This window comes from Typopeltis vanoorti, chromosome 5, assembly GCF_054136105.1.
Source record: "Typopeltis vanoorti isolate ZY-2024b chromosome 5, IOZ_Tvanoo_1.0, whole genome shotgun sequence".
In the NCBI taxonomy this organism is placed as follows: Eukaryota; Metazoa; Arthropoda; class Arachnida; order Uropygi; family Thelyphonidae; genus Typopeltis; species Typopeltis vanoorti.
Window position 1 is genome coordinate 128,231,396 of NC_143553.1, and position 10,685 is coordinate 128,242,080.

Genomic DNA, 10,685 nt, shown 5'->3' on the forward strand with positions numbered 1-10,685 from the left:
TTGGAGAGGGAGTACGTTAAACACACGGACAACCAAACCAGCAATGAAAAAAATTCATGTTTAAGGGAGGATTAATCCTGCTATCTCTGTAAGATACCGGATACCTCACCATCAGGTGAAAAAAAAAAATCCTTATAAACCTTCTTCGGGCCCTTTTGCCATTTGGTTGAAGAGACCAGGTTCGAATCTCGTCTAAGATATGAAGAGTAGATTAATATGTATATTAGATAGATAACACGAGTAAGTTAAATTTCAAACATTATGATTAAACGCCATCATCACTAATTATGTATTAAATGAAATCAGCTTTTATTTCTCTCTAACAATCATAAAAACAATTATGTGAATATCAGTTTAGTGGCTTATAAGCCAGTAAAGATGTTTCTTTAGAAGGTGTTTACTGCAAAAAAAAACTGAATATTATCATTCTTCCAAGAAAACTAATAAATTCAGTCTAACTACTTTATCGTTTAGTAATAATATATTGGAAGATAGCCAAGAGGAAAGTGGTAGCATTAAAGATAACAATACATTAATCGCCTAGCTTTTAATAATAACTCTTTTCTCTTTGCTGTCGCTACGCTACCGATTAGAACCACAGTAAATAAGGCAATAACATTGAATTTGCTCTGGTTGAAGGAATACAGTTTGTATGCTTTAGTGAGGGGGATCTCGAATGACATAATTCTAAGCTTGCCTGTTTTAGACCCATCCTGTATATTCTCACAGAATTTATCACGGTCTGTTATTTATTTTGCAACCAAAATAACCCAACTAATAATTTGAAGGCTGGAATTGTGGGCATGGAAAAACGATGTCAGTAAATGTAAAGTCATTCACTTCGGCATGATTAGATATCAAATGTCGTATTCTATTGGTGGGATTAGGCTAGAAGAAACTGAAGAAGCTAGGGATCTTGGAGTGTTAATAGATAGGAAGTTGAAGTTTAGAGGCCATGTGGCAAACAATGCAAATACAACTCAAAAGATAATTGCAATGTTGAAACTAACGTTCACATGTAAAGATAAGGATGTTGTTTTGCCTTTTTACAAGGCCTTGATAAGCCCTCACTTGGACTATTGTGCGCAGGTCTGGTCTCCTGGTTTCCATTGTGATTCTGATACAGCGGAGAGAGTGCAAAGGAGAGCGTTAAAAATGATATCAGGATTGTGGAATACTGATTATGAAGACAGATTGAGAATTTGTAGACTGCAGACACTAGAAAACAGGAGACAGAGGGTGATATGATATGGGTGATATGATTGAGACTTATAAACTTCTGAAAGGGTCATACAGGATTTCAATTGATGGGATTTTTCAATTTATGGAGGGTGGGGGAAAGGACGAGAGGACATCCTTGGAAGGTGAGAATGAAGGCCGTCAAGAAGGGTGTGAGGGCTAGATTTTTCTCTCCTAGGGTGGTGCGTGATTGGAATGGATTGCATTGGATGTTGTGAGTGCAAGCAGTGTGAATGAATTCAAGAATAAGTCTGATAGCTGGTGTGCATAGTATGTGGCCTCCCTCGATGAGTCTCTGACTCCCTTGAGGTGTCCCTTAATTTTTTTTTTTTTAATAGTAATAGTCATTTATTGATTGCTAAAATATTTACACAATATTTTTTTTAGATTGCATATTTGTTACAGTTATTACATACATTAGATACATTTGATTACATATGATACATTACTTATATTGGTTTACATTACATTACGTACATTTGTTTACATATAATACATACCTTACATATATTGGTTTACATGTGATACGTACATTACATGCATTTGGTTACATATGATACATCTTGGATGAGAAGTAATATCTCTGCTTTCATCCTCGAAGCTTATATGTAAGCTTACCTGAGGATGACACCAGTTGGTTTTTATTGATTGTTTTTTTTTGCTGTGTTGGGAAGCTATGAAATCTATGATTGAGAAATTCGCGCACACACCCACCCACCCACCCACACCCACACACACACACACACACACACACGCACGCACGCACGCACGCACGCACGCACACACGCACACACACACACACACACACACACACACACACACACACACACACACACACACACACACACACACACACACGAAATAACTTGGAATGTATTGATGCGTCGCTGAACTGGAAACCTGAACAAATATATTGTGCTTCATTAAGTTTTTATGGTATTTTGGGTGCGTGTTTCTTGTTCGTAGTATGTCCTTAGAGCTCTTTTCATGTTATTGTACTTTGTAAGGTTTCTGTATTCAAAAGATAATTTGTTTATCATGTCTGGGATGTAGAAGGTTCGTGTGGCCTTTTCGTAGTGATTATTGTATTTATATGTGATATAATTAGTTGTCTGAGGTCTTATGCAATATGTGTTTCTGACTCTCCTGTAGTTGGTATCGAAATAATGTTTTAGCAAAGCTGCACAGTGACATAAATGTTTTGCTGTCAGTATTTTGTGTTCTGACATTGCAGTGTATATAAAGTCGTTATTGTCTCTTTGTTCCCAAAAGATCAGTTTTATGATTTTGTACTGTAACGAGATTAATCTATTTAGTTTGTAGGGTGCAACGAAAGCATACGTTGTTATAGCGTATCTTAGTATATTTTGGAATAGTGCTTTGTATATTAGTGTTTTTAGGCGTGTGGGAACTATGTCTTTTAACTGGATTAGTAATACTATTGCTAATCCAGTTATTGTTCGTAGTTTGTTGTGTAGATGGTTTATGTGGCTATTCCAGTTCATATCTGCATCGAAGTAAATTCAAAGGTATCGTATTGTTTCAATCTGAGTGATTGTAGTGGTTTCGCTGTTCTGTGTGTTTTTTATGTTGGAGAGTGGATGTTGGATGGTTATATATTTGTTATCAACTGGTCGAGTTAGTGGATTTCTGAATATCATTAATTTTGTCTTTTCTGAGTTTAGGTGTATGGAGTTTTACGTGAGCCAGTCTGTGATCAGATTTATGTCATGTTGCATATTTGTTTGGGTTATGTTTGTGTTATTATGGATGGATATTATCGCTGTATCGTCTGCGTATTGGAATATCTTACCTTTGAGAGGTAGCTGATTAATATCGTGCGTGTAAATATTGAATAGAGTTGGGGAGGGTACAGTTCCCTGTGACACTCCACAGGTTACTGGTAGCTCTCCACTTCGGTTTGACCCGATACTTATGATATGCTTTTATTTTGGAGGTAGTTTGTAAACCACTTGTGCAGAGGCCCGTCTATTCCCACATGCCTCAGCTTTTCTAACAAGGTTTGATGTGTGAGTGTATCAAATGCTTTAGTTAGATCAATAAAGACTACCATAGCAATTTTGTTTTTGACTAAGGCGGTATTAATTACGTTTGTAAAGTCTTCCAAGACAGATATTGTTCCCTTATTTTTCTGAAAACCATATTGTGTTTTGGGGATAATATGAAAGGTCTCTGTATATGATGCTGTGAGTATATACAGAGACCATAATTTGATTGATAATTGATAATGTTGCTATGGGTCTGTAATTCCTGATTAAATTTCTTTTTCCATGTTTGTATATGGGTGTGATTATGGCGGTCTTTAGCATACTTGGTATCTGTCCTGTTTTAAATTCTTGTTTATTAATTTTAGTAGGATAGGACCTAAGCTAGTTGCATGTTGTTTGATATCCTTATGTCTTCTACCATCAATTCCTGGGCCTTTATTTGGTTTGATTTGATGTATTGCAGAGAGAAGTTCTGTTTCTTTTATTGTTGGGAGCCATAATGTCTGTTTTGATTGTGGTCCAAGTGGAGGATCACGTTTTGTGATTGGGGGAATATTTCTGTGCAATTCTTGGATGGAGTCTGCAAAGTATTGGTTAAAGTCATTTGCTAGTTGTTGGATAGGTTTTGCGTCTTTCATGAAGCTGTGTTTTATGGTTTCGGAGGCAGTGGTGTTGGGAGCACAATCTAGCATCTCGTTGATCAGGTGACAGGTTTGTTTCATGTTGTTTTGTGCAGAGGTTAATTTGTCTCTGTAGTAGTTTCTTTTTGCATTTCTTATTTGTGTTGTAAGGCGATTCCTTCTTATCCTATATTCAGTTTTTAAAGCTGTGTTATTTGGATACCACTTTAATTCTTTCCATAAAGCGTCCTTTTTGTATATTTCTAGGATTAAGTTTTGTGTTATCCAAGGATTTTGGGTTGTTATTGAGCGAATTCTGACTTTCTTTGCAGCTTTCTTATATATTTTCTTCAGTGTGAGTCTAATGTTGTTGTATAAGATATCTGCTGAATCTGATGCCATGTGTTCCCAGTTGGTTTTTCTTATTTCGTGGTTGACTACTTCTTCGTCTATTATTGTTTTGTGTTGCCTTTCTTGTGTGGGGCGTTGCATGGATATTGTCTTAGTGTGCAGGTTTAGTGAGAGCCGTGAAGTAATGATCTACTACTTTGAATTTTATGACTGATGCAGTGTAACTATTTGGTGGTGCTCGGACGTTTATATGATCTAGGCAGGAAGCAGTGATAGTATTTCCGAATATTTCTTCTCTAGTACATGATGTTATTGTTGGTATTAGATTATACATGGATAGCGTGTCTAGGTATTGTACAGTGTTGTTCTGGTTTTCGTTTGCAATATTTATGTTTATGTCTAATAATAATAATAATAATAATAATAATAATAATAATAATAATAATAATAATAATAATAATAATAATAATCTTTTTCGATATAAGCAGTTCGGAATATTGCGATTGAAGAAACTGTAATGTAAAAATATTATTCTAAATAATATATTTGTACATTATTTGTGTAGAAATTATTATTGATGCCTTCTGGATCAAATCGCACTAACAAAGTTTAAACACTTAATTACTTATACTAATTCATATTATTTGGCTGGAAAGACCTAAGTTCGAATTTCGTCTAGGACGCGAGAAATTTTTATAAGGGCATTTCAACTAAAGATGAATTAGCTGGTCTCGCTGATGTGAGAAGATTATTCCTCCCGAAAACTCGAGTTTTTCATCCTTCTAAACAAACAAAACAACAACAACAAAAAAAAAAAAACGGTGGTGTACCTGCCTGGGTCTCATAGCCGTTGCATCATCATCATCATACACTAAATCAGAGTTTCCCAAACTGTGTTCTGCGGAACATCAGTGTTCCGCGGAAGGTGAATAAGTGTTCCGTGAGAAGTTCTTCTGGAATTTGTCACTTTAGTTTTCTGAGTATTTTTCATGAATAAATATTTTATAGTGGAAATATTCTGAGGAGATTAATATTCGTGAATATGTCGAAAAGCTCAGACTCAGAACGCCTAATAACATCTGTGTATCGTTAATTTTCACATAACGAAACCTTTCAACATTTGGGAAAGGGAATACCGTTGTTTATGACCGGTCATAAAAATTGCCTGCAAGCAGATTATAACAATGGGCGGCGTATCCTCTGTTCTCAAAACTGAAAGAAATGACATCTGTGTAGCAAATGTCAGTGACCAAGCGGCATATTTTTAAACATGGAAATATTCATGAGTTATCGTTAATTTTCACACATTGAAATCTTTCAACAATCGGAAAAGAAATACCGCTGTTTATGACCGATCATAAAAATTGCCTGCAAGCCGATTACAACAACGGGCGGCGTATCCTCTGTTCTCAAAACTGAAAGAAATAACATCTGTGTTGCAAATGTTAGTGACCAATCAGCAATGAAGTATCCAGTTGAAGAACCTAAAATTGAAGATCAAGGTAGTCTGTATCCGGTTATCAAATCTAGTAATACTGAATACTTTCTTCGCAAGTTCGTATTGTAGGGTGAAGGTTTCGAAACCGTAGTGCCGTGCCGTGATTTTTTAAAAGTAATAGGCCTGCAGATTTAAATTTTAATATGAATAAGGGCCAAGGGACTTTGTTTATTTTTGGTATTAAGAAATCTCTTATTGAAGGTGTTTGTGGCGCAACAGCTAGTGAGTCATCCACCACCAGCCTACGAAGCGGTCTCTAGGATGTACAAAAGGAGGGGAAACTATCAGCACACAGGAGAAAATGTCTGCATTCACTCGTATCATCAGAATGGGATATATCAATGAAAATCAGCACAAATTAATTTAATGATTTTTATGTTTAATTGATGTTTAATTAATTATTAATTATAAATTAATGATCAATTATTATTTAATAATAAAATTCAGCTAAATTAACAATTAATTATTAATTAATACATTACAAAATAACCAAGGTGATCCGTGAAAATTTCAGGATTTGTGAAGTGTTCCGTAGTAGGAAAAGTTTGGGAAACGTTGCACTAAATAAATAAACTCACATTAAAATCCTCCTCAACAAAGTTGCTACTTGAACGACAAAATGCGTTCATTTAGTCCTAGTTCGCGCTAGCTAACCCGGAAAAGGATTTTCTCAGCACTAAAAAGTTGTATAAACGGAAGCTAAACATACTTGGACGGGTAAGTGAACATGAACTCGAAGAAGCCGAGAAGTTGTGCTAGGACAGGCCAGTAGGAACAGACGAACCAATAAGAAATCACATTGCAAATACTGTTTACCATTTTAAACTTTAAAAGGGAACCATTTTATCCTTAAAAGAAATCATGCCCTGATTCCTATACCGGAATTATGGATATTACATAAACAACGAATATTATCCTTTTTAATAGTTTCCCAAGCTTGGCATTATAGAATTTTGAGCGAATTAAGTATAAGGAACACTTCCTAAAAGCCATTAAAAACATGTCTTAAACACCAGTAGTAGTGACGTCTATATGTTTGTCTTAATTATCAGAGCATTATGACTAAGCGGATGGGACACGCTTACTAAAAAAGAACAGCACATATTTGTTTAGCAATCCTTCTAAGTCCATAAATATAGGTAATGGAAGTTCAGTATACTCCCATAATAAGCTCATCAGATCAATCACGCCTTAATCTATGTTTGTAGACAAAATATTTGAAAATATGAATTTAAAGAACGGACACAGGAATATATGGAAGAAATAACCCAATTACACTCTACCGAGACATGATGACAGTGGGTGGTATCTATTCTTAGACAAATACGTGTAGCTTACAGTAGACGCAAACGTCTTTACTACAGAAAAAATGCACTAAATCACTACGGATTAATTACAAAAATTAAAAAAAAAAAAAGAATAATTTACCTATGTGTATATAAGTAATTTTTTTTACCATGCATCGCAAGCATCGTTAGTACAAAAAATGCAATAGAATAACATAATATAACAGAAAGGAAACAATTCAACAATTTGCCAAGAAAGTGCTTTAGAGAAGTAACAAGCGGTGAGTTAATTAGTAGAGTCAAAAAATAATAGTAATAATAATTATTATTATTATATTCTTGGTTTAATCCTTTATCTAAGTGTAAGAAAACAAAGTTTGCGCCTGAAGTAATTTCAGGACTGGTCAACTCGTATATAGAGGCTAATGACTTCACATCACTTGCCTTAATATCCCATAATGCATAGCATTATACATGTCAGTAAGGATTATGTGCTTTGCATAATGGAATATACTAAGGCAAGTGATGTGCCTCGATATGCGAGTTGCCCAGTTGTGAAGTTACATCACGCGCAAACTTTGTTTGCTTACATTGAATAAAGGATTACACCAAGAATATAATTTCTTGGCATCTTTAATTTATAATATAACCAGGTTAAAACACTTTCAGCATAATAATAATAATAACATTAGCAGATTGGAGAGGTGCTAATAGGCCATCGGACCTGTTAGAATTTAATAACGCTATACAGCTTCCTTTATAAATCTGTTTCATAAGGAATCTACTGTGATGCAATATTTTAATGTTCTTCTAGAGGATCCTGCGTTTAATGTAGACGGCATGTCCGCAAGACCCGACTGTTTAAGTTCATGAAACTTGATGTACGTTTTATGTTCCTCGCGACGAACAGAGACAGATTTTCTAGATTGCCCCAAATATAACAGACCACAAGAGCAAGGAATCTGGTAGATGCCAGCAAAGTTAACTGAAGGAAGCAAGAAAAGTAAACGTTTTCCAAACTGGATTGAAATGAATTGCTCCATGTTTTATACTGATGATGTCAGTAATATATGGACGAAAAAAATTGCTAATAAATGATTAAGTTTCACTTAAGTTATCCGCAATAATTTAGTATAATTATGTTTACTTGCACGCCTATTTTGAAACAAAAAAAAAATCTTCCTCCGTCTAGATCCTTATTAAGCCTCTTTTACAGAAATTATTTTAAATGTTCCTCATATTTCTGAGAGGATTTGAACAGAATATTTCCAATCAAGAAACCTTCGTGTTTCTTGTTGGAATATAACGTGCTTTGGAGGATTTGGCTTTCTGGTATCAAGATTGTTTATGAATCGTTTCAAAAGTGTGCAGTGACTGGTAATTCATACAAATCATGCCATAGCTACACTATGTGTATCTGTGTTTCTTGGTGGAAGTTGAAATAACAAGAACAATATGTTAAGTGCTAGCATAAAATAAATATATATGTGTTACACTAGCATAAAATAAATATATATGTGTTACACAATGCTACAGTCAACCCTATCCACGAAAAGATGCCAATAAATATATGGTCTGTGTGTGAACTAAAGAGGTATCTATCAGGCGATATCAGAAATTAGAACGTACGTTATCATAGGGAAGGTATACTTGGCGAAATTCTGGTGACATTAATCACATTCGGCGATTAGCATCGAGAATTCCCACAACATGTGGTCTATTGTTTATTGTCAATATCATGTTATTATTATTATTACGGGCAACTCCAGGGAGTCCTTAGACTCATAGATGGAGGCCCCAAATCATGTTCATCACAACTATTCGACATTCATACAGTATCTATCATACCTCGCCTTAAACTCATTCACTGTCACAGCATCCACCACAGACTCTGGCAGCCCATTCCACTCATTCACCACTCTAAAAGTAAAGAACCCAGCTCTAACACCCTTACTAACCACACTTTTGCCCAGTTTCCATGGATGTCCCCTAGTCCTCCCACAACCAGCCCTGTTCTCAAAAATATCTTCTGAATTAATTTTATAGAAACCCTTCAGTAATTTGAATGTCTCAATCATATCTCCCCTCCTCCGATTTTTGCAACCCACAAATCCTCAACCTGTTCTCATAAGGTTCATTCCACATACCTGCTATCATCTTGGTCACTCGCCTCTGGATCCTCTCAACCTCCTCCCCATCAAGAAGAAACCTAGATGACCAAATCTGGGCCAGGAGTCAAGATGGGGTCTTATCAAGGCTCGATACAGAGGAACAATAACCTGCTTGTCTCTGCTTATCAACGTATTCTTCAGCAACCAAGTGATTTGATGAGCTGATTAGGCCACTTTTGCAATGTGCCCCCTAAACTTCAACTCCTTATCCACCAACACTCCTAAATCTCATGCCTCATCAATTTCCTGGAGTACAGTTCCACCAATGTAGTAAACTGCTGCTAATCTTTTCACCCCAAAATGTATAACCTTACATTTTGACACATTAAATTGACATCCATTCTCCTTAGCCCAGACCGCCAATCTATCCAAATCATCTTGCAAAATTTTGACATCATCTGCATTCACTATTGCCCTACCCAACTTTGTATCATCCGCAAACAAATGAATTGTTCCTCTCAGATCCTTTCTTATATCATTAATGAACAAATTAAACAGCAGTGGTCCAAGAACAGATTGCTGAGGACAACGGAAACACCAAGAAAATGCGTTAAACTATTGCGATATGTAAAGAAACTATTTATTTTTATCGAATATATATACACACCTTAATAGCGTGTGGACTCCCATCTGTCTCTTTGTCTTCGCTATCCATCTTCTAGCCAGTTTAGGTCACATATTTTGGACCTTCCTTCAACATGACATCTACCATTCCATGTACCATTGTTAGAGGATCCAGTACATACTCAACATTTATTTTGACCCGAAGGTATTCTACAGGGTTAAGAAAGGAACTAAGTGCAAGCTAGTCAAGATTTATCTATATCGTTGTTGAAAGTTTTTCAACTTGGTTATACTATAAATAAAATATAACCAAGTGGAAAAACTTTCAACAGCTATCTATCTCTAATCCAGAGATTTTAATAATAAGGTGTGACACCTTTTGGCAACTCGTATATGGAAATATGACTTCTGCATTACTTCAACCTTGGTATCACCTCTGTGTCTTGCTCCCAATGATGAGACCTCAATAAAAGTCGAAACCGGTCTGGGTAGTGACCCTTCCCATAATGCATAGCTTTATACAAGTCCACAAGGAGATGTGCTTTGCATTACAGGATACTAAGGCAAGTGATGTGAAGTCATACGACCTTTATCACCAGTTGCCCCAGACCTGAAAACACTTCAGGCACAAACTTTGTTGGCTTACACATAAGGGATTAAACCAAGTATATAATTTCTTGGTATTTATTTATCTATATCATTTTCTTCCTATGTAGAAGAGCCTGTGTAGCTCAGTGGAAGTCGGTGCTTGGAATCTTAGATTATAAATATATAATCGGCTTACGCCGCACCCACTTTCTATAGTAAGCGGGTGCGGCGTAAGCCGATTATATATGCTAACGCCTCGCGATCGCTAATCGCTTCTTTCCCGGAAAGATGCCTAATTTCGCGGTACATCCAGTAATTCTACGGTACATGGTATGGCCGCTGCTAATGAGGTCCAACCA